This window comes from Emys orbicularis, chromosome 5 (genome assembly GCF_028017835.1).
Source record: "Emys orbicularis isolate rEmyOrb1 chromosome 5, rEmyOrb1.hap1, whole genome shotgun sequence".
NCBI lineage: Eukaryota > Metazoa > Chordata > Testudines > Emydidae > Emys > Emys orbicularis.
In genome coordinates this window covers 98,999,659-99,025,966 of record NC_088687.1, presented here as the reverse complement: position 1 = coordinate 99,025,966, position 26,308 = coordinate 98,999,659, and positions in this window count along the sequence as shown.

The window sequence follows — 26,308 nt, the reverse complement described above, 5'->3', positions numbered from 1 at the left end:
GCTATATATAATACTAAATAATAATTTGCCTCCAAAATTACAATTACTATAGTAATCGTCATTTTGATTTTTGTGTAAAGCCTCAAATATTGCATTAACATAGTTTTTACATTTATCCTAATAAAAATGCACATCTTTCTTGTGATATATTGCTTTTATAAAGTGGTTCATTATATTTTTAAACCGTCATGCGTCTGACGAAGTGGGTATTCACCCACAAAAGCTTATGCTCCAATACATCTGTTAGTCTATAAGGTGCCACAGGACTCTGTTGCTTTTAAACCTAGTGATTAATGAATCCTAACTGAGCAAGATGCCCAATATCTACACAGTCCTCAATGTTCAGGCAAATTGTGCCATAAATGCCTCTCATAATTTATGCACTAAGAATTACTGCATCCTTTGTCCCATGTGTGAACAAACAGAATGCATGCACCATCCTTTAAAGCAGGGGTCGGCAACCTGAGGCACGCGGGCTGATTTTTAGTGGCATGCTGCTGCCAGCTGGGGTCCCGGCCGCCAGCCCCGCTCAGCCCGCTGCCGGCCTGGATTACGGAACCCCAGACTAGCAGTGGAAAGAGCCTGGGGTTCTGACCGCTGGCCCCTTGCCAGCCGGGGTCCCGGCCGCCGGCCCCGCTCAGCGCGTAGCCGGTCTGGCATGCAAAACCTTTTACTGGCATGCGAAACCTTAAATTAATGAAGACTTGGCACACCACTTCTCAAAGGTTGCCGACCCCTGCTTTAAAGAATGAAAAAGTCAAGGTAATCAGTCATAACTCTTCAACAGGATAACAACATTCCCATTCATCTCCTGTTGCTCGGCACTGCCGTGGATAGACAACATACTCTGTGCAAAAGCCAGTGAGGTGAACAAGAAAAGTCTTTACGGAAAAGTTCATAATTCAAAGAAGGAAAATATTGCACTGAAGTTACAGAATTCAGCCCGGCACCAAGCCTACTACAAAAACAATGATGGCAACATGAAATGACTGCTGTTGTATACTTACACAAATACTAGCTCTAAATAACAATGAAAATACTTTTTTGCCAACTACCCAGAACACGTATCATAAAAACTCCCATTTTAGTGAAGAAATGGTATTCAGGGGAGACTGGATTTGGGGGGCGGGAGAGGCAGGCTTTGACAGCTGACCCAGGGCTCTCCTGCCAGGTGTGCGCTAGACGGGGAAGCAGGGAGACATGAGGCTGGGGGTAAGAGAGACAAACGCAGGAGAGAGCAGTGAAAAGGGGGCGCACAGGGGAAGATGAGGCGCGTGGGCAGCAGAGGGGCAAGGAAGAGAGCGAGGCAGATGACAAAGAGACAAAGCACGGGCGGCAGGTTTGCAGGTGGAGGGGGCATTCAGACACTACGGTGATAGGCGTGGGCAGAGCGGAGCCCATTCAATTGCCAGCGCAAGGCACAAACCGCAGTCGGGCTCCAGCCGGGGGGAGCGGTTCTCCGCCTCATCCCTCTGCGGTCCCCCCGGTGCAGCACAGCTCCAGTGGCCGCCGCTCAGCTCCCGATACAGGGGAGACAATGAGGCAGCTAAATGGAGGCGTCCCTGGCCCAGCGAGGGGCTGCGGCGGCACTCACCCTCCGCTCTGGAGCGGATCTCGGACACGGTTTTCTGCACCGCGGGCATCGTCACTGGCTCGGAGAGGGCGAACCCGCCGCCTGCGCCTGGGCTCGGCACCTGTCGCTGGGGCCGCCCCCGAAGCCGTGCAGGTGCAGCTCTGCCCGGGGGGCCCGCACGGGCAGGGCCTGGCAGGGGAAGGGGAGACCGTTGGGCTCTGTCTCACGCTGCGATCGCAAGCCCCGAAAACCTGCAGTTAACGAGACTGCTGCTGCTCGCAACTGACAGTAGCGGCGCGAGCGCTGCTCACTCCCTCCGCCCCTAGGAACGTACCAACTTCTACCCACCTCGCCAACAAGGTGTCCACTTCAGCAGCCATGTCTCTCTGGCTGCGCAGGGTCCGAACCCCAATAATGCAGGTACATGGGCCTGCCTTCCAGAGGCAAGGATCACTTGTGGACCGTTCCGTCACCACCACCCCCTGTGGTGGGAGAAATGGAACGTGCCGAGCCTTGGGCCTCTGCCCAACACGAGAAGAGAGCGGTGAACGCTGCGCTGCTCTGTGTTGCGGTCAGAGTCCCACTGAGGACAGAAATTCTCCTCGGGCCGCAGTCCCAGAGCAGCAGGAGCCCGTGTGCCGAGACAGGACGGTGCTGGGCCCCCAGGGAAGGAGCATGGTACTAGCTCGGTGCCACGGGCTCCGCTAGGAGCAGCGCTGCCCTAAATCGCCATAGGCCCCACCGGTGGCCCCGCAGCAGCACCTCCATATTCCGGGCCAAGGCCTGATCAACCCAGGAGAATTGCGCTGCTGAACGGGGGTCGCGGGAGGGTAATTGCAAGTGTGGACGAGGATAAACTGTTCAGCACCATCCCAACAACCGCGGCTTGCAAGTTTTAACCAGCCCTTCTGACATAACGCTGGACGGGGCTGTTTGGGGCTCTATGTGCAGCTGAAACGTGTTCAGAGCCGGGGCAGCTATGCGTAATTTTCCCAGGGTATAGCAGAATGCCTGGTCAGCTTCTGCGTGTGACATGGTGTTTCATCGGGGCTTTTAAAAGGGCAAAAAGAGCAGGCATGGGTCGTGCTCTTCTGAAAAAGAGGAGCTCCCTCACTTTTCATTATTAATTATTAACCCAGTATCGTTGCTAGGCTGGGTGGTGGTCAAAATATAGAGAAAGACAGGGTCATGCCTTGCAGCAGCTCAGGCTGAAGAAGAATTTTAAGCTATTTTTTAAAAGCATCACAGTGGTAGGAAGAAAGATTTGTGCTTGCGTGTGTATCAACCACACATTTCAAGGCATCACTCCCCCTTCCGTCCTTACAGCTTCTCACACCTACCCCAAGTGACATTGAGCTCTGCTCCTGTGTGGGCTGACAGGAGGTTCAAGTAGTAGTTTCCGCAGGAGAGCAGTTTCACTTTTAGACTGTTAGTTTGATGCTAGCTTTGAACAACTGCAAGACAGAGGGAGTGGTGCAGAGATGTAAAGCAAATGCACCCCACTGATGGGCAAAGGAGGGATATATCATCTGATATATGGTGGTGGTGGGGGGGGCCTGTTGATGTTTGTATCCATTTCAGTATGAAAGGGTGTACTGACTGCCTGGAGAAGGAAATATAAAGCAGCACACTAAAGACCAGAATTATGTCCTCTAGTAATTAATCTTGTAATTATGCATATTAACTAGAGAGGAGATAATACCTCTAATCTGGTTTATGTAGATGGGAGATAAAATAGTCTGTTTCTTAATTGATATAATGAAGGTCTTTTTTTGGTAAGCTATGGTAAAATTTAATTTTATCCACATAATAAGCTAAGCAGTTGGACAAAAAAAAAAGTACTTCAAATACAGAATAAAGTGAACTAAATGGGGCTGGAGCCTCTCCATCCACAAAAATCAATTAGCCCTAACATGTATTGTTTCAGAATTAACCTATGGCTAGTGACATGAGAGGAAAGTTTTGTTCTACACAAGGGGAAATCTGGATTAGGAATAACTGAATTACATCCAGGCTTTAGGCTGCCAGCAGCAGTTTTGGCCACACTCCAGAAGAAAATGTGCTTCTTTGCACTATCACTCTGCAGCAGGAATACTGTACAGGAAAGATTGCTGGGTGACCATTTATTCATGCTCTTGTCTAGAAGTAAGAGGAGGATATCTGGTAATAAGAAGTCTTACTGTTAAGAAAATACAATCACATATCTCATGCATAGCTTTAACAAACAGTGAACAACCACTGTAGGCCAGATTGAGCTGTGAGATTCTTGTTTTAGTTTTCATGAGTTTTATTTAACCTTAGTAACACAAATACTCAAGCAAATTTTGTAAAACTGTATGAGCCAAGCAAGTTTCATCAATTGGTTATGCAACAGACAAAAACAGTTTGTCTGGATGTCAACTGTATGCAACACTAAAAAAATAGTTTTGTAACCACCCCTGTCCACTTGCAACATGACTTGAAGGAATCCCAGTACTTATCTATATCCACACACTGTTCCAAGATTTTCAGGGAGAGCCTGCTGTCTCTCGTTCCTTTTCTGTCATTTGGGAATTGGCATGCGAGGTCTGGTCTGTGCCCCTGTAAATGTCTTCAGATAATCAGGCAGCCTTCATTCTTTGATATCTCCACTCCTTTTTCTATTGCAGCAGATCCAGGAAAGAATGCTGCAACTTCTCAAAGCTCTTTTTGCTTCATTCTGGGGTCAGAGCGCACTCTACAGGATTTTATTAGGGAAACAGAATTCCAGACCACACAAGGGATATGAATGGGGAGCTGGTCAACCACATGGCCATGAAAGGCCTCCACTTACATGGTCTACTGATTATTTAAGAGCATAGATTGAATCTGCTGAACTCTAGATATTGAGTTTCCCCAGCCACTCCTTTGGTGTACTTCAACTTGGGAGATATATGCTGAAGGTGTAATGCAGTCAGTAGGAAAGTCATTAGAGTTTCTAAAAAACTAAATGATAGTTTTCCAAACAAAAGAGACATTATACCCAACACGAGGTAACTATTTTGGACATTATGATGAATAAAGACAAATTAGTTATAGGACTAGAAATTGGTGGGTGTCTAGGGATCAGTGATCATGACCTAATTACATTCAATATGTGCAAACTGAGGATAGTCCCAATAAGTAATACACACTCACTCACCTACCCTTCAAGAAGGGCTAATTTCCCAAAGATGAGGAAAATTATGAGCAAAATTGATTAGGAGGAATAATTTAGGAAAACTGATAAATTCTTAAAGAACTCCCAGTTTATCAGATGGCTATAAAGCTACAAATCCATAATCAAGAGGGAAAAAAAAAAAAAAAAAAAACCCAGCTTTGGCTAAAAGTCCATCCTGGTGCAGTAGCAAAGTGAAGGCAGAAATAAAAAAAACAAAAAAGAAAATACACTATATTTAAGAAATGAGAAAGGAGGGGGAGAACATAACTTCTAATTAACATTCACCACTATCTATTTTCTGTACTTCATAGGGGAAGCAAATGGCATCGGGGGAAAAACATAGCTGGCAGGGCAAAGGACAACAAAAAGGAATTTTTAATGTCAGAATTTCTTTTGTTCCTAATAGTGGCATAGGCCCATTACTAGATGGAGATGCTAACAGTTAATAATAATAATGCAGAAAAGGCAGAAGTGTTCAATGAATATTTCTGTTCACTATTTACAAAGAAGTAGGATGAGGTACTTGAATCATGAGGGTGATAAAGTACTTTTCAGTCTATTAGCAACTAAGGAGAATAGTGAACAACATCTAGGGATAAACATTTTTAAATCAGCAGGTCTTGATAAATTGCATACAAGAATCCTAAAAGGCTTGATGAGATCTCTTGCCTGCTGGTGTTAATTCTTGGAATATTAAAGAAATTCTAGAAGGTTGGAAGACTGTTAAATGTTGTGCCAATATTCAAAGAAGCCAAGCAGAATGACCCAGGTAATGAGATTTTCTTCATAACATCTCAAAGCCTCTTATCCATCCACATAGCTAAAAACTCATCCAAGCTTTCATCAGCTTGTGTCTCAATTACTGCATCATCCTTCTCTCTGGCATTGACAAATGCAATCTTGCCACACTCATATCTGTTGAGAATACTACTGCAAAGATCATTTTCTCAGCCCATTGCTTTGACCATGTTACCCTTCTCTTTGCACCTGTTGGCTCCCACTTCTCTGTTGAATCAAAATAAGTATTCACTTTCAAAGCCCTTCAGTCAATCACCATCATCTCTCATTTGCTAATTGAGAGGTCTGCTCTCACCTCCAAATCAGCCCAGAATGCTAGCCTCCATCGCCCACTTAAGTTTTCAAAAAAAGCACCTTTGTACTTTTACCCATGCTGTCCCACATATGTTTGTGAGATGTTCCCTGTAAACATCTGTAAAGCTATCTCACTACCTACCTTCAAATCCCTCCTCAACACTTTTTCATGATGCCTACAAAAGAACCAAACAAACAGTGAGGCTGCTGGTGTGTTGGGGCCACTGCCTATCACACTTACAATATTGTCTTTTTATTTACTTGTACTCCTGTTTGTCTATATCCATCTGTTGTCTCTTGTCTTAGACTGTAAGTTCCTTGGGGCAGGGACCAATTTTTTGTGCTGTTTGTACAGCTTGTATAATAGTTGGGTCCTAGTCCATTAATAGAGCTCCTCTGCACAACAGTAATACAAAGAATAAATAATGTAGGCTAGTCAAATTGACATCAATCTTAGGCAAAATAATGGAAACGCTGATAAAGAATTAAAGGATAGGAATATAATTAATCAGTAAACATGGTTTTATAGAAAATACATCTCAGACAAAACTATTTCATTCTTTGATGAAGTTACAAGTTTTGTTGATAAAGATAACTGCAGAGATGTAATAGACTTTTGTAAAGTTTGAGTTAGGACCTCAACTTTCTGATTAAAAATATTACAATATACAATATCCATAGAGCACACCTTAAATGGATTAAGAACTGACTAACTGGCATATCTAAAAGAGTAGTTGTCTAATAGGGTTCATAGGGATCAGTGTTAGGCCCAATGCTATGTAACATTTTCATCAATAATCTGGAATATAAAAATCACTGCTGATAAAATTTGCAAGTGGCACAAAAATGGTGGATTGGAAAGTGATAAGAACAGCAGTATAGAAAGCTATCTGGATTGCTTGGCAAACTGCACCTATGCAAACAAAATGCATTTTAATACAGTCAAATGCAAAAGTTATACCTCTAGGAACAAAGAATGCAGCCCATAACTACAGAACGGAGGACTGAATCCTGGAAAGGAATGACTCTGAAAAGGATTTAGAGGTTAGTGTGAACAGGCAGCTCAACATGAGCTCCCAGTGTGATACACTAGCAAAAGTGTCTAATGCAATCCTAGGATGTAGAAAGAAGAGGAAGAGGATTAGGGAGGTGATTTGACTTCTGTATTTGGCACTGGTGAGACTGATACAGGATTACTAGGTCCAGTTCTGGTATCTATATTTTAAAAGGGAAGTTGAAAAATTGGAGAGAATGCAGAAAAAGCCACAAAGATGAAACAAGGACTGGAGAAAGTGCCTTACAGTGAGCTCAATCTGTTTACTTTATCAAAAGGATTAAGAAGTGACTTGATTAGAGTTTTTAAGTATCTTCACAGGGAGAAGATACCAGTTACTAAAATGCTCTTTAAAAGACAAGAGAATGAATGGCTTTAAGCTGAAACCAGAAAAATTCAAATTAGAGAACAGGAACAATTTTAAAAAAAGAAAAAAACAGTGAGGGTAATTATTAATCACTGGTACAAACTATCAAGTGAAATGGTGGTTTCTCCATCTCTTGGAGTCTTCAAATCAAGACTGGATGCCTTTCTGGAATGTGGACTTTAGTCAAACAAGTTATGGGGCTCAAGGCAGATGAAACTGGGAGAATTTTAATGAACTTTAATATGATCTAATGGTCCCTTTTGGCCTTAAATGTGAAGGGATGGTGCCTGCAGAGTTTGGTCAGCACATGAGAGTGTGAAGGGATGGAGCATTCTGAATGCAGGTGGACTCTTCAACTAATTTAGCTGGCAAACTAACAAATCCCTATTGAATATGAGCAAACTGATTTCTCCCCCCTCCCCCCCCCAAAAAAAGCTTGTAGCTTGGCCAGGTTTGGGTGAATTTTCACAGGGACAACAAGAGGCACATCCATGACACATGGGTGACGCTCCTGCCAAACTTCAAGCCTTGGCTTGACAGCATGGAGGTGCTCAAGCTTCTGAGTTTAACAGTTGTCATGTTTTTAATTTGGGCAAAACAATGTAGTTTTCCCTAATCTTGTTCTCTGAAACAGTGGAAGCATTTTGCTAAATCTGAAGTAGATAACTGGCATGAGAAACTTCACACCAAAACACAAAGTTTGGGAAAGCTGCTGAAAACAGGGTTTTTAAACAGAAGGTGTTGGGCAACCTTAATTACAGACAGCGCTACCAGCTTCATGTATATATGAGATTATATATATATTTCTTCTTAGTGTTGTAATACAGACTCAATGAAAGTTACAAAATATAACTAAAAAATGAAAAGACCAGTATTTCCAGAAAAGACTGGTGTAAAGTCAATTTTTGAACTGGAAAGGACAACCATACACAAAAATGTATATATGTATAAATACAAATCCGAGAATCTAGAATAAAAATCATTATGTCAAAATAACTAAATTACACTGCATCCAATCCTTTTTTCATTTAAATCAATAGCAGACTCCCATTGACTTCAGTGTGAGCAAAATTGCAATACCTATTTTACCCTGCATATTCCCCACTGACTTCACTTGGTCTATTCATTTTAGCAAGGTAGGACAGAGTGGGTCCCTAAATCCCCAACAAGTTAAGTTAATTTTCAAACTTTTCTCACTCAATGTCTCCCAGTTCCTTCAAATGAGCTGTCAAAATTGTTCACTTCATCAAAACTGAAGAGATTGGAGATGCAGGTAGAGACTCTGGTAGAGTTTAGAAGGGGGTTTGAACAGCTAATGGAGCAAAGGCAAGGGGTAATTGAAGGGGAATGCTCGGGGGTGCAGGTGGAAGCGGGGGCTATGGTCTGTGAGGGGGGAACGTCAGGAGGACAACAAGAGCAGTGGAAGCATGTGACCGTGAGAAGCAGGCCAAGGAAAAGGAGGGCTAGTGAGGGGGAAATAGAACTCAGGAACAGGTTTGGGTGTTTGGCTAACGAGGAGGGGACGCAGCAGCTGGTAACTGATGGTGGGAGGCAGAGGAAGAAAAGAAGGGCAGCTAGTCCAATAGACAGGGGGGAGGAGTTGATGGAGACAGCATCAATACTCGGCCCCGGGAGGATACAGGGTGGCAACAGTGGGACTATAAGGGTAAATGGAGACAGACAGGACTTACGGCCGCAGGGAACAGGGGATAGACTGGTAGATTGCGCTGCCCCTAGGCAAAGGCAGGTGTATGTGATTGGGGACTCCTTACTGAGGAGGTTAGACAGGCCTGTGACCAGGGCGGACCCAGAAAACAGAAGGGTGTGCTGTCTGCCGGGCGCTAAGATACGGGATGTGGACCTGCGGTTGAAAAGGATCCTAAAGGGAGCGGGTAAGAACCCCTTGATCGTCCTTCACGTAGGAACAAATGACACGGCTAGGTTCTCACTAGAGAGAATCAAGGGAGATTATGCGAGGCTGGGGAGGACGCTTAAGGAAGTTGAGGCTCAGATTATCTTCAGTGGGATTCTGCCTGTTCCTAGAGAAGGACAGCAAAGGGCAGACAGAATTGTGAGGATAAATAGCTGGCTGAGGGAGTGGTGCTACAAGGAGGGCTTTGGGATGTATGGCCACTGGGAGGCTTTCGGGGACAGACAGCTGTTCTCGCGGGATGGACTTCACCTGAGTAGGGAAGGAAATAGACTTCTGGGAGGGAGGCTGGCTCATCTCATCAAAAGGGCTTTAAACTAGGAACTTGGGGGAGACGGTTGGGAGATGTCCAGTTAATCTCCACGCCAGATTCCAACACTGAAAATGAGGGCAAAGAGATAAGCGCAAATATAGATAGAGGTAGGGAATTGGACACTAGAAGGAGGGGGCGGATGGACACTAGGGGGTCCGTACCAAAATGCATAACTAAGGAGAAAAAGGACAGACAGCATACGGTAAGATGTTTATACACCAATGCGAGAAGCCTAGGTAACAAAATGGAGGAACTGGAGCTCCTGGTCCAAGAAATGAAACCTGATATCGTAGGAATAACCGAAACATGGTGGAACGGTAGTCATGACTGGAGCACAGGTATCGAAGGGTATGTGCTGTTTAGGAATGACCGGAAAAAAGGTAAAGGTGGGGGTGTGGCACTGTATGTGAATAATGAACTAAAATGTAAAGAAATAATAAGTGATGGAATGGATAAGACAGAGTCTGTCTGGGCAATGATTACACTGGGTAAAAGAACTACTAGAGCCTCCCCTGAGATACTGCTTGGGGTGTGCTATAGACCGCCGGGATCTAGCCTGGATGCGGACAGAGAACTATTTAATGTTTTTAAGGAAGTAAAAACTAATAAGAGCTGTGTGATCATGGGGGACTTTAACTTCCCAGACATAGATTGGGGAACAAATGCTAGCAACAATAATAGGGCTCAGATGTTCCTAGACGTGCTAGCAGATGAATTCCTTCAGCAAGTAGTAGCTGAACCGACGAGGGGGGATGCCATTTTAGATTTGGTGCTGGTGAGTAGTGAGGACCTAGTTGAGGAAATGATAGTAGGGGACAACCTTGGCTCGAGTGACCATGAGCTAATTCGGTTTAAACTAAATGGAAGGATTAACAGAAATAAAACTGTGACTATGGTCTACAATTTCAAAAAGGCCAACTTTAATAAATTAAGGCAACTACTTAGGGAAATAGATTGGGCTAACATACTTAGAGAGCTAAAGGCAGATGAGGCCTGGGATTATTTCAAGCTGAAGTTGCACGCGCTGTCCGAGGCCTGTATCCCGAGAAAGGGGAAACGGTTAGTGGGCAGGAGAATTAGACCTAGCTGGATGAGCGGGCGTCTCAAAGGGGCGATTAAGAAAAAACAGAAAGCGTACAAAGAATGGAAGAGGGGGCTGATCGGTAAGGAAACCTACCTTATTGAGGTCAGAGCATGTAGGGATGCGGTGAGAAAGGCCAAAAGCCGTGTAGAGTTGGACCTCGCGAGGGGAATTAAATCCAATAGTAAGAGGTTTTATAGCCATATAAATAGGAAGAAAACAAAGAAAGAGGAAGTGGGACCGCTGAAGCATGTAAATGGAGTGGAGATTAAGGATACTCTAGGCATGGCACAATATCTAAATGAATATTTTGCGTCGGTATTTAATAAGGCTAATGAAGGGCTTAGGAATAGAGGGAGCGGGATAGAGGGGAATAAAGGAGGGGCGATTGACATTACAGTATCAGAGGTGGAAGCCAAACTTGACCAGCTAAATGGGACTAAATCGGGCGGACCGGATGATCTCCATCCTAGAATATTGAAGGAGCTGGCGCGAGAAATTGCAAGCCCCTTGGCGATAATTTTTAATAAATCTGTAAACTCGGGGGTGGTACCGATGGACTGGAAAATAGCTAATGTGGTTCCTATTTTTAAGAAGGGGAAAAAAAGTGACCCGGGTAACTACAGACCTGTTAGTTTAACTTCTGTAGTATGCAAGGTCTTGGAAAAAATTTTGAAGGAAAAAGTAGTTAAGGACCTTGAGGTGAATGGCAATTGGGACAAATTACAACATGGGTTTACGAAAGGCAGATCGTGCCAAACCAACTTGATCTCCTTCTTTGAGAAAGTAACAGACCTTCTAGATAAAGGAAATGCGGTGGATCTAATTTACCTTGATTTTAGTAAAGCGTTTGATACTGTCCCGCACGAGGAATTATTGGTTAAATTGGAAAAGATGGGGATCGATATTAAATTCCAGAGGTGGATAGAAAACTGGTTAAAGGGGAGACTGCAGCGGGTAGTACTGAAAGGGGAACTGTCGGGTTGGACGGAGGTCACCAGTGGGGTTCCTCAAGGTTCGGTTTTGGGTCCGATTTTATTCAATCTATTCGTTACTGACCTCGGAACCGAATGTAGGAGTGGGCTGATAAAGTTTGCGGATGACACAAAGTTGGGAGGTATTGCCAATTCGGAGAAGGATAGGGATATTCTGCAGGGAGACTTGGATGACCTTGTAAATTGGAGTAAAAATAATAGGATGAGATTTAATAGTGAGAAGTGTAAGGTGATGCATTTAGGGATGACTAATAAGAATTTTAGTTATAAGTTAGGGACGCATAGGTTGGAAGTGACGGAGGAGGAGAAGGACCTCGGAGTCCTGGTTGATCGTAGGATGACTATGAGTCGGCAATGCGACGTGGCTGTGAAAAAAGCTAATGCGATTTTGGGATGCGTTAGGCGAGGTATTTCTAGTAGGGACAGGGAGGTGCTGCTTCCGTTATACAAGGCGCTGGTGAGACCTCATTTGGAGTACTGTGTGCAGTTCTGGTCTCCTATGTTTAAAAAGGATGAACTGAAACTGGAACGGGTACAGAGAAGGGCCACTAGGATGATCCGAGGAATGGAAAACCTTTCCTATGAAAGGAGACTCGAGGAGCTCGGTTTGTTTAGCCTAACCAAAAGAAGGCTGAGGGGGGATATGATTGCTCTCTTTAAATATATCAAAGGGATTAATACCAAGGAGGGAGAGGAATTATTTCAGCTGAGTAGTAATGTGGACACGAGAACGAATGGATATAAACTGGCCGTGGGGAAGTTTAGGCTTGAAATTAGAAGAAGGTTTCTAACCGTCAGAGGGGTGAAATTTTGGAACAGCCTTCCGAGGGAAACGGTGGGGGCGAAAGACCTTTCTGGCTTCAAGATTAGGCTTGATAAGTTTATGGAGGGAATGGTTTGAAGGGATTATGTGATTTTAGTCAATTAGTCATTAACGTGCCATCGCGGGTAAAATGAGGGTCCGGCTGTAGAATCTTGCCTGTATGCTCGGGGTACTGCTGATCGCCATATTTGGGGTCGGGAAGGAATTTTCCTCCAGGGTAGATTGGCAGAGGCCCTGGAGGTTTTTCGCCTTCCTCCGCAGCATAGGGCAGGAGTCGCAGGCTGGAAGATTCTGTTGTGGGTGGGTCAGCTTTTGTGGCCTGCATCATGCGGGAGGTCAGACTAGATGACCATATTGGTCCCTTCTGACCTTAAAGTCTATGAGTCTATGAGATTTTTTTTGTTATCCTTTAATAAGCTTCTCATCTTACCTGGAAAATGTATAGGCATAACTACATATCAGTCTTTCAGTGTCTTTTTTTATTTATTTGTCAAGTGTGTATAGCTCCAGGTCTAACAGACAATTCAGATACATTTTCAAAGAAAGATTTCCCCAAAAGTGCATTCGCTGAGTCTCAAGATCCATATATTTTCATGTATTGGGCTTATATTATTGTTCTCATGTTTCTGGCAATGCAAATGTGTTTTACTGTATTAAATCAGTTAAAGTCAAATATTAAAGTCATTGTAAGGCTTGATTTCCCTTCCCCCCAACATAATTAAAAAAAAAAAAAAGCGTTCACCTTTCTTTTATCTCATTCCAATTTTGCAAACTAAGGAACGTAAGGATCAGTTTTATGCTTAAATGCCTGTAACTACATAAGAGTTAATTCACTGCTGGTGCAGCATCATGTGGCTGGGCATGATGTAACATAACAGGCTCTCCCCTCCTCTAGCAACCCCTGCCAACAGCCACTCTGGCCCTAAGATAGCCTGCCTCATCTTCTGACTCAGCCCTCTAGCGATGTCAATTTTAGTTCCACTTCTTCTAGGATAACACAAATCTCAAACAGATGATGGGCCAAAGACTTGACCTGAGGCTGTGGGACTAAGTCTCATTTTTAGTCCTCCCACCCTTGGTCTCTAGGGTTTTTCCCACACAACTCTTTACAGTGGCCAGGAGGGAAGCCCAGGCCACTTTTCTGGGTGCCAGCCCAGGGACCCTGTAGTAAGCCGGCAAGGTCTATTTATTCAGGGCTCCTTGCTTCTGCCTACATCAGCCTGTCTGCAGGCCTTTCCCACAGCCCCTTCTTGGGTCCACTGTGTACCTGTATTCTCTTCAGGATCTACAACCTCTCTATCTTCCCAGGTTCCATAGTCTCTCAAGGTTCACCCTTCTTTGAGGGCAGAGGCTCACAGAACTCCTGCAACATATCCCCAATGCAAATATTAATTTAAGCCACTTCTTTTAATCTTTGGCTGGCATATAAATGACAGTCATAATGGCCCCTATCTCAACCACTAGTCCATGGCATAGTAGGTATTCCTGGGAGAAAGATGACAGGGCGTATGGCTAGGACATCCTTATCAGTACTTAGCCACAAGAACTAAACCTATGGGTATATAGGCAGCCAGGTACAATTTAGAGCAGCTCCATACTGCTCAGCATGAGTTCTTGTCTTAGAAGCACTGGACAGATGCAGAGTTCCTTTCCTCACCATATGCCAGAGTATATTTCAATACGTTCAATAAGCCTTTATTTAATTACACTCTAAATAATATTTTAAATTTAGTCACTATTACAAGTACTGGATTTCCAGCTGATAAAGTAGTAAATCCCTGTGCGCAGAGGTTTTCATGACATACTATTTTCAGTTTACATATACAAAACAAATTTACTTTTTCCTAATAGATATTGTTTCTACAAAAGAGTTAAACTTTGGTTCTTTTCACTTAATTATGTGGCATGCCTCACTATCATCATTCATTTTGGGGGGAGGTGTGGGAGTGGAAGTCACGAAAGAGCAAAAGTGTTTAAGAAAAGGGATACAAGACAGCACAAAGGGAAAGAGTTGGAAGATGATGACAGAAGGGAAGAGGTGTATTACCTAGGATATGTTTTAGAACAGATGCTCCACAAAATAGTCTTCTGCTAAATTCTGGATGTTTAAGGTTTTGGACTTTTAAGACATGTGTTTTAATAATTTTGGGTGTTAAAAAAAAATCACACTATGTTCCTATCCCTTCTGGGTCTACCAAGTAAAGAACTTTCTTTCAAGAATGCCTTACTGTAATCAAAACTCCATTTGGGTAAAAATAAAATTCTGAAGGCAATTTTCAAATTTGTACAACAAGTTTTGAGATAATCCAGAGAACAACTATTAAACCTATCAAAATTATGATGGGTCTTTGTAAGAAGGACAGGCAGAAGAGCTTGCACCTACATCATGGAGAAGAAAAGACTTCATGGAGGCTGTGAAGATGTAGCTAATTACTACCTGCCACTGCCTTACTAGATGCAGTAAGTCACAGCTGCCAAATGTGTATCCAGACCTTCTACATGTACTCAGTTTTGTACATTACAGATGGGAGCTCATAATTGTTCTCCTTTTGATTAATTTGACAGTGGGCAGATAGCATTTACATCAATGATGCTCTGAAGATATGGAATTCTGTTTTTGGAACTAGAGAAGACCAAAACCTTTGTTTCTGAAACAAAGGTTTTTATTTTCATCATTATATTGTTACTCTTCAATAGTCATACCCTTTTTGAGAAGTGCATTTTTAGTACACCTCTACCCAGATATAACGCTGTCCTCGGGAGCCAAAAAAAAAAAAAAATCTTACCGCGTTATAGGTGAAACTGCGTTATATCGAACTTGCTTTGATCCGCCTGAGTGCACAGCCTCCCCTCCCCCCCCCCCCCGGAGCACTGCTTTACTGCGTTATATCTGAATTCATGTTATATCGGGTCGTGTTATATTGGGGTAGAAGTGTACCAGGTTTCATTGCTATATGTTGTCAAACATAGCTTCTTCTTAGTTAAAGAATTGTTTTAGTTAGAGAATTAATGTAATTATCCTGTTTACAGAGCTCAGCAACATCAATAGATTAATACTGTTTGTCTTGTGTTCATTTGATTGTACATGGTACTAAATAATAAGAAAAAATTAGAAATATAAATTGCACAGCCCCGTAAGTAATTGTCATAGGGTGGGTTCTTCCAGATTTAAGCAAGGGCTCTCCCATAATCTCGACTCAGGAACAAACAGCCCCACAACATTCTTTTCTGCATCTAGGGCATGAACAGTTTCAAAATTTAGTTAATCTCTAATGGTGCAAGTGAAGAGCCTGGCTCACTGTAGTATTACTCCAGTTTAACACCAGGGTGACTTCCTTGATTTCAGTGAATCATAGAATCAGAATATTAGGGTTGGAAGAGACCTCAGGAGGTCATCTAGTCCAACCCGCTGCTCAATCATCCCAGCCAGGGCTTTGTCAAGCCTGACCTTAAAAACCTCTAAGGCTGGAAATTCCACCACCTCCCTAGGTAGCCATTCCAGTGCCTCACTACCATCCTAGTGAAATAGTGTTTCCTAATATCCAACCTAGACCTCCCCCACTGCACCTTGAGACTATTGCTTCTTTTTCTGTCATCTGCCACCACTGAGAACAGCCTAGCTCCATCCTCTTTGGAACCCCCCCTTCAGGTAGTTGAAGGCCCCCCCCCACTCTTCTCTTCTGCAGACTAAATAACCCCAGTTCCCTCAGCCTCTCTTCGTAAATCATGTGTCCCAGCACCCTAATCATTTTCATTGCCCTCTGCTGGACTCTCTCCAATTTGTCCACATCCCTTCTGTAGTGGGGCGGGGGGGGGGGGGGGGGGACCAAAACTGGACGCAATACTCCACGTGTGGCCTCACCAGTGTCAAATAGAGGGGAATCATCACTTCCCTCAATCTGCTGGCAATGCTCCTACTAATACAGCCCAATATGCCATTGGCCTTCTTGGCAACAAGGACACACTGAGGACTCATATCCAGCTTCTCATACGCTGTAAGCCCCAGGTCCTTTTCTGCAGAACTCCTGCTTAGCCAGTCGGTCCCCAGCCTGTAGCAGTGCATGGGATTCTTTCTTCCTAAGTGCAGGACTCTGCACTTGTCCTTGTTGAACCTCATCAGATTTCTTTTGGCCCAATCCTCCAATTTGTCTAGGTCACTCTGGACCCTATCCCTACCCTCCAGTGTATCTACCTCTCCCCCCAGCTTAGTGTCATCTGTGAACTTGCTGAGGGTGCAATTAATCCCATCATCCAGATTAATATAGATGTTCAACAAAACTGGCCCCAAGACTAACCCCGGGGCACTCCGCTTGATACTGGCTGCCAACTAGACATCAAGCCATTCAACCCGACAGTCTAGCCAGCTTTCTATGCACCTTATAGATGGAGTTATAGAAACTAGAGTACTGCAATGATTAATCAAGAGTGTGGTCTTTCTAGGAGTAGAGTCTCCATTTTAATTGTACCATAGTCAGGCTGTGATCACGGAGAGGATTCTAGCAGAATATTAGAGTTGTGGTGTGATGCCTTGTGGTGTTCTGTCAGTCATAGAATATCAGGGTTGAAAGGGACTTCAGGAGGTCATCTAGTCCAACCCCCTGCTCAAAGCAGGACCAATCCCCAACTAAATCATCCCAGCCAGGGCTTCGTCAAGCCTGACCTTAAAAACCTCTCAGAAAGGAGATTCCACCACCTCCCTAGGTAACCCATTCCAGTGCTTCACCACCCTCCTAGTGAAAAAGTTTTTCCTAATATCCTAACCTAAACCTCCCCCACTGCAACTTGAGACCATTACTCCTTGTTCTGTCATCTGGTACCACTAAGAACAGTCTAGATCCCTCCTCCTCGGGACCCCCTTTCAGGTAGTTGAAAGCAGCTATCAAATCCCCCCCTCACTCTTGTCTTCTACAGAAGAAACAATCCCAGTTCCCTCAGCCTCTCCTCATAAGTCATCATTTTTGTTGCCCTCCGCTGGACTCTTCCCAATTTTTCCACATCCTTCTTGTAGTGTGGGGCACAAAACTGGACACAGTACTCCAGATGAGGCCTCACCAGTGCAGAATAGAGGGGAATGTTCATGCCCCTACTTATACAGCCCAAAATGCTGTTAGCCTTCTTGGCAACAAGGGCACATGTCTCTATGGAAAACACATGAGAAAATAATGATCTCAGATCTACCGCCAGATTCTAGTGCCTGCTCTCATCATTTCACAAAGGAGTCATAGGAATCTTTGGGTGGCGTATAACTGTCATAATGGCTCCTACCCAACAACCTCTGGCACATAGCATAGCAGACATTTCTGGTAGAAACAGGACAAGGCTGGGGCATCCTTATGGCCTGCCAATTCTTAGCTTCTGGAAGAAAAGCTTTGGGATTATAGACAGTCAGGCACAAATTAGAGCAGCTTCATCTTGCCTTTCAAGCACTGTAAAGGTGCAGGATCCCATTAGTCTCAATATCCCAGCCTGTATTTCAGTTCTTCTACAGCAACTTCAATAGCCCTTTAAAATTAAAGTCTTCCTTAAAAATTTAATTCAGTAGTCACTATTGCAAATACTAGATTTCCAGCAGATAAAGTACTTTGACAGTGTTTTAAATAGAATGGGAAAACAAAAAATGCAAAATATTAAATGGTTGTGAAAACCTATAAAGTCTGATAAATTAAGTTGGATTTTTTTATACAACTCATGTACAGATAAAAGTGTGTGATTTCTCTTTTAACATCTCTCTGCTGTACAGTATTTATGAGAAAACTTTTGGGAGATTGAGGCAGCAGATGAAGTGAAAAATAATGTAAGTGCTGGTACTTTGCTGGAAATCTTAAAAGAAAAAGAAAAGAAAAAAAGAGAAAAAGAAAAAGAAACAAACCTATGTTCTATTGTTAAATTCAATTTACATTATTCACCCTTATATTACAGTAGCTGCAGACTAATGAAATTCAAACTCTTGTAATATTTTGACAAATGACTAAGCACTTATATAGTAAGCTTAAAGTCCCAGGACTAAAGAATTTAAAGAGTTTCTGATGAACATTTATAAGTTATATTTGAAGAAAAGCGATGAAGGAAAATAACCATACAGGCTTATAATTTGTGCGTGCCCCCCGTACATTTGGAGCAGTGTAGGAGACCGAGCAAAATGTCTCCTGGAGAGCACAAAAATAATGGTGTGCATTCCACTCTGTGCCAAAACATCTCTGCAGGCTGATGCAGAGGGAGGTGGGGCTATGACCCTTCTTATCCCCTTGGCAAAGGCTAGCACAAGAAGTGGCGCTAACCTCACATAGGTCTTGTGCTCCCACATTGTGCTTGGGCCCTGGGAAGCAAAGGGGAAGCTCCTGTGACCTCTACATCCCTTGTGAACCTACAGAACCAGGCACATGCTTGTGCTAGATATTTTATATACAGTCTGGAAATATCTAACAGGAAGGGGGGGAGGGAAACATTTTGCATGAGATACAATCCAAAAGTACTCAGAAAACTTAAGTGCTTAAAATAGTGCCAGAAAATACTTTAAAAAATTAAGAAAATAATTTCTGGCTTGGAAATCTCTCCCAACCTGGATTTAATCTTCAAAGATTCTGATCATTTGTTTTAAAATTGCATTTATTATTTTAAGCCTCCTTTCCTGCACTCAAAACACTTTAGGCCCTGATCCTACTCCCAATGAAATCAGAAGCCAATGGAAGAATTGCTGTGTGTGCTATTGATTCCTGTACTCCTCCCCGACGAGGGAATTAGCACTGGGTCGAATTTGGGGTAGTGTGGACGGAATTCGATGGGTATTGGCCTCCGGGAGCTATCCCAGAGTGCTCCATTGTGACCGCTCTGGACAGCACTCAACTCAGATGCACTGGCCAGCTAGACAGGAAAAGCCCCAGGAACATTTGAATTTCATTTCCTGTTTGGCCAGCATGGCGAGCTGATCAGCACAGGTGACCATAGAGTCCCAGAATCGCGAAAGAGCTCCAGCATGGACCGAACGGGAGGTACTGGATCTGATCGCTGTACGGGGGAGAAGAATCCGTGCAGCAGGCAAGCGAACAGCAGGCAAGCAGAGAATCCCTTCTCCCCGGCAGCCAGGAACTGTTCATCACCCTGGAGCCAATACCCTCCCAACCCTCCCAAAGCGGGCTCCTGGACCATGAAGCCAGACAAGGCACCTCTGGTGAGTGTACCTTTTTAAATATAATACAGGGTTTAAAAGCAAGCGTGTTTAATGATTAATTTGCCCTGAAGACTTGGGATGCATTCGCGGCCAGTATAGCTACTGGAAAAGTCTGTTAACGTGTCTGGGGATGGAGCGGAAATCCTCCAGGGACATCTCCATGAATCTCTCCTGGAAGTACTCTGAAAGCCTTTTCCACGCGGTGGGTGGAGGCCTGTTCATGCTGAGCTGTTCACGTTTGGCTGAGAGGGATCTTCCCTGATACTAGCCAGGTGGTGGGGTCAGGGCGGGGGTGGGGGGGAGGTGAAGCACATGTGCTATGTAACGTGAATCGCTTGATTCAGTGTGAAATAGTCTTGTTCTCTAAAATGTATCTTTTTAAATACTACTCTCCCTTTTTTCCCCCCTCCCGCAGCTGCAAATGTTTCTACGCTCCCCCTATCATCTCTGTCCCAGAGGTTAACGAGCCTAATATGGGAGCAAACCGACATGCTCAGGTGTCTGGTGGAGCTGCAGGAAAGGCAGCAGGAGCACAGACCACTACTGCAGCCCCTGTTTAACCATCTGCCCTCCTCCCCAAGTTCCATATCCTCCTCACCCAGATGCCCAAGAATGCAGGGGGTGAGGAGGCTACTGGCACCCAGCCACTCCACCCCAGAGGATTGCCCAAGCAACAGAAGGCTGGCATTCAATAAGTTTTGAACTGTAGTGTGGCATTGTCCTTCCCTCCTCACCTGCCCCTCCTGGGCTACCTTGCGAGTTTTCCCCCTATTTGTGTGATGAATTAATAAAGAATGCATGATTTTGAAACAATGACTTTATTGCCTCTGAAAGTGGTGATCGAAGGGGGGAGGTCGGTTGGCTGGCTTACAGGGAAGTAGAGTCAACCAAGGGGCGGGTTTTCATCAAGGAGAAAGAAACAGAACTTTTACACCGTAATCAACCGCCAGGTGATTTGCCTCAACCTCCTACCCCAACCCACCATAAACATGTTCCCCCCCATACTCTCACAGGTATTGTGAAGCACACAGAAAGCAGCAATAACAATGGGAATATTGGTTTCGCTGTGGTCTAACCTTCTCAGTAAACTGTGCCTGTGAGCTTTTAAACGTCCAAATGCACATTCTACCACCATTCTGCACTTGCTCAGCCTATAGTTGAACTGCTCCTTACTACTGTCCAGGGTGCCTGTGTATGGCTTCATGAGCCATGGCATTAAGGGGTAGGCTGGGTCCCCAAGGATAACTATAGGCATTTCAACATCCCCAATGGTAATTCAACTGTGATGCCTGCTCTCATCTTGGTATTCTTGCTTTCCCCTGCCCTGAAGCGCAAGTCAAAGTTCCATGAAAGTGCCCTTACACATAAGAAAGTTTCACAGCCACTCGGAATCATCCCAGAACTGCAACACTATGCAGTCCCACCAGTCTGTGCTTGTTTCCTGGGCCCAGAATCGGTGTTCCACGGCATGAACCTGCCCCATTACCACCATGATGTCCAAATTGCCAGGGCCTGCGCTTTGAGAGGTGTCCATGTCCTCATCACTATCGTGATCGCACTGTCATCGCCTCCTTGCCTACTTTTGCAGGCTCTGCACATACTGTGGGAAAATGCGCGAGGTGTTTACAATGCTCACAACAGCAGCGGTGAGCTGAGCAGACTCCATGCTTGCCATGGTATGGCATCTGCAGGAGAGCAGAGTTGCAGCGGAAGCAGTGGATGATGATGGTTAGCCCCGCACACATTTCCCGATGAAGAACACACGTTCCCGGGAGCCCATGACAGACAACCTGGAGAAATTCGCTATCGAGGCAAGAGCACAGTTGCAGTGGAAGCGGTGGATGATAACAGGATGCCACGAGAATAGACATTTATAAAGAACGACAAGAGGACCTGCGAGATGGATTCATGGCACCAGGAGAGCAGAGTTGCAGCAGAAGCTGTGGTTGGATGATGACGGTTAGCAGTCCTACTGCACCATCTGCTGAAAGCAGTATGGCGTCTGCACGGAAAAAAGGCGCGAAACGATTGTCTGCCATTGCTTTCACAGAGAGAGGGGCGACTGATGACATGTACCCAAAACCACCTGCGACAATGTTTTTGCCCCATCAGGCATTGGGAGCTCAACCCAGATCCAATGGGCGGCGGAGACTGCGGGATAGCTACCCCCAGTGCAACACTCCGAAAGTCGATGCTAGCCTCGGTACTGTGGACACACTCCACTGACTTAATGCACTTAGTGGGGACACACATAATTGACTGTATAAAATCGCTTCCTAAAACCACCACCTCCCCCCCCCCGACTTCTATAAATTCGACCTAATTTCATAGTGTAGATCAGGGGTTGGCAAACTTTCGGAAGTGGTGTTCCGAGTCTTCATTTATTCACCTAATTTAAGGCTTCGCGTGCCAGTAATACATTTGAACGGTTTTAGAAGGTTTCTTTCTATAAGTCTATAGTTTACATACAACAATAATATAGAACTAAAGTAAATAAGGTTTTTAAAAATGTTTAAGAAGCTTCATTTAAAATTAAATTAAAATGCAGAGCCCCCCTGGACCAGTGGCCAGGACCCAGGCAGTGTGAGTGCCACTGAAAATCAGCTTGCGTGCCGCCTTTGGCACACGTGCCATAGGTTGCCTACCCCTGGTGTAGACATACCCTTAGGATTGTTATGCCTCTGTCTGCTAGATTAAAAAAAGCCTTCTAGCATCAAAAATCTTCTCCCCATGTAGATACTTATAAATTTTAGTCAAGTGCCCTTTCAACCTTCTCCTTGATAAACTAATTAGATTGGATTGCTTAAATCTCACCTGTAAGACACATTTTCTAGATTTCAGAGAACGATTAAAGGATTAGAAAACATGCTTTATAGTGATAGACTCAAAGAGCTCCATCTATTTATCTTAAGGAGAGTTTCTGGGAGACTTGATTACAGTCTAAGTATCTACATAAAGAACAGATATTTAATAATGGACTCATAACTTTCTCTGCTAGACTGAAAACATGATCCTGGAAGTTGAAGCTAGACAGATTCAGACTGGAAATACGGTGTATGTTGTTGACAAGGAGTATGATTAACCATTGGAACAATTTACCAAGAGTCATGGTGGATTCTCCAATCACTGACAATCTAAGTCAAGATTGGATGTTTTTTGAAAAGATATTCTCTAGGAATTATTTTGTAGGAGATATAACCTCCTGTATAACACAGGCAATAGACTAGACGATCACAGTGGTCTCTTCTGACCTTGGAATCTATGAATATATTTGCTTATCTCTGAAATATCCCATCCAATACATACATGTGTGTGCCAGTACTTCACAATAGCATTAGCTATACACCATGAATATCTTAAAGAAAAAGAAAAAGAAAAAGAAAAAAAAAAGGTATTCTGGTGAAGATTCCCTATCCACATACACCAGTTTAAGAGTATTGCAAGATTGGGCAGGTGATCTGAACAAACTGGAAAGCATCCTTTAAAGGACCAAAGAGATGTATTTGATCTGTACTGGCCAGAGTAAGTTTATACTATGTATAAATAAAAGTTAAAAAAGCTTCTCTCTTGAAGTGACATCATAAAATACTTTTTACTAGAAATAGTTAGACTCATAAGGAACATACCACTAAATATACCAGATAAGAAATCTGCTAGGCTGATTTACAATATCTATAAAGTGCTAACATTAATTTCTACTCAGTTATTGTAGCAGTCTCTGGCTGCCTGGGGCAGTGAGGGGTACAGACAGGGCCAAGAGAGGGGGGGTGCAGCTCAGAATGGATTGCATGGATTCTTATTACGGCACACAAAACCTTAAATTAGAGTGAATAAATGAAGACTTGGCACACCACTTTTGAAAGGTTGCCAACCCCTGTGCTAGAGAGAGTTTGGGACCCATAGGTACTACTAGAGAGCCTATCTGAAGTCAACAGCATTAGTTCAAAGTGCTTAGCACCTCATATAATCTGTCTCATGGTTCTTTGTAAGTTATGCATAAAATTGTATTGTTGTAGCACTTTATAGATGGCTCTGTAGCTACAGGAAATTCTGAGAGAAGTCAAATGGAAGTGGTGACATTATAGGAAGTAGGTAACATCCATTTCTTCATGTATTATTAGGTGGTATCAGGGGACCTCTTCTGGCACCAAATAGCATCTCCCCTTACTTGTGCCAAATGCTGCTACTGGAATTTTAATATACATGAAATTGTCTCAGTATGTTATTCCAGTTCTGGGATGGATACATTGATCTTTTAAATACTGAATTGGTTTTAAAATTGCTTTAATTATTTACCAAGAGATGTGCATTTTGTGTATTTGTCAGTTATAACTTCTACAATATTGTTTGCAATCTTCTGAAGCCAATCAATGGCTCCAAGTCTTGACTAAATAAATGAAACCTTGTAGTTCGATGAATAAGGCACAGTATTGGGAGTCAGAAGACAGATTAAGGAATAGAATCTACCATGGAACTGCAATGTGACGTTGGGCAAGTTACTACTCCTTTCTGTGACTGTTTCTAGTCCACGCTTATGTCTATTTTGACCAGTGGTTCCCAAACTTTTCAGGATTGTGCCCCACCTTACTCCTGTCCATGCTCGCCCCCCTCCCCCCCAACAGCCAGGCCACGAGCAGGGCCATGGCTCCTGGGGGTGGAGGGGATGACAGACGGGGTAAGGGGGCTAAGGCTGGGGCTGCAGCTGGGAGCAGTTCTGGGGCCAGGAGCTGTGGCCAGGAATGGAGCTATGGCCAGGAGCCAAGGCTGGGGGCGCGGCTGAGACCAGGGCTAGGGCTGGGTGCAAAGCCACAGCCAGGCTGCGGACAGGGGCCAGACGTCAGGGCCATGGCTGGGTACAGAGCGGGGCTGGGTGGTGCTCCATCCCCGCCTCCCATGGGGGCTGGCTCAGGCCCCATCATGCCCCCTGAATGTTCCTCCGGGCCCCCTTAGAGGGGCATACCCCACAATTTGGGGAGCTCTCATTTAGACTATAAGCTGTTTAGGCAGTGACTGGCTCTTGCTATTTATTTGTACAGCACCTAGCACAATGGAGCATTGATGTCAGTAACAGAAATTAATATTAATAAAGCTAAGAGACACTTTAGGCCCAATCTTGAAGGGTGTTGAATGCTTACTGTTTTGGTACAGATGACCGTAGGTTCCTTAAAAGTGGATGGTGAGGGAATTCCGTATCTCACAAGAGATGCTCAGTGTCTTACAGGATCAGCCCCCCCATTAGCTATTGTGTAACTCCAAGTTTGGAACACTCCATACCCTTGACAGTAATTCTAGCCTAATACTCATTAGCCTCTAAACTTCTTTTCAATTTTTTTCCTTAAGCTTACTGAGTTGATCATTTCTGCAACTTTGTATTTTATTGGGCCTGATTCACAGGTCTGTTATGGCTGTTTTGCACTGGCCCCCGTTGTAAAGTTGACATAAAGCCAGTGAATCCATCCCCTGTAGGAATCCCTCTGGATAAGGTGGGGAGGAGGGGGTCATCTCAGATAGGGCAGAGTTACCACAGTGCATCCAGGAAAAACTGGGAGATGGCCAGGGTGTCCCCGCAATCCTAGCTGCCAGCATGGCCCCAGAGATACAGAAAGGTTATGCAACTTACCCAAAATTAAATAGCAAGTTTGTCCAACCTGGGACTACAGTTGCAGAATTCTGATTCCTGGTACCCTGCTTTAACCACAAGACCACAAGCTGAAATGGGATAAACAGAAAAAGCAAAGTAGCCAATAGCTAAGGGGGCCCTTAAAGTGAGGATCTGTTCTCTCATTAAAGAGAGACTTTCAACCATACATGATTTCCTGACAAATCACACACAGTTCTAAAAACTATCAAGAGGAAGAATGTCATGCCTGGGGGGAAGGAAGAGATCCACCAGAAAACATGACTAAAATCTGATCTCATACCAGAACACTTTGTATTCATCTTGGGTTCAGGACTCTTGAACATTACATGCACAATGCTACAATACATACAAAGCTATCCAGATACATACTATAGCAATCATTACTCAGCAGAAAGAAACTGAGCCAGTCATACTGGCAATCTCAGTACTGCAGTAAGCAATTTTGTCACTTAAGGAAATAGCACAGAAGGGAACATTCTTGGCACAAAGGGAAACAGAGGAGGAAGAGTGTGACTAGCCAGCTGCCTCATGTGGTTAATCATCCATTTATGCATCTCCTTGATCGAAACCACAAAAGTAGAATGGGGATGGGAAGTAGGCATTTATTTTTATTAGGACAACCACAAAAACAAGGAAGTGTCGGGCAATCATTGCTCCACAAGTCTTCATAACAAAATACATGGCTGATTACTCATACTATTCAGAGTTAAATTTCGCTTTAAGAAATACAAGCAAAGACTTGTTATGGGGACCGATGTCAGTGGGAAGATGACCTAAGACTTGAAACTGGAACAATGAATCATGTTGTTTAAACACTATTGAAATCAATGGAGTTGTAAAAGTGGATTAGCAGTGATGAATCAGGCCTCCAGAGTTTAGAGGAGTGCTCTTCAGTGGAATTGTTAAGATTCTGATTTTTGGTTGGGGAGGATCAGAGTAAACAGCTTTCAGTTTTCTATGCAGTCAGATCTGAAAGGAAGAATTCTAAGAAGGGGTTTTGGAGATAAAAGTATACACTTGGATCTGGGGAGGCAGGAACACCCAAATATTATTAAAGTGAAAGAAGTTAAAGAGAATGCAGCAGATCAGCAAT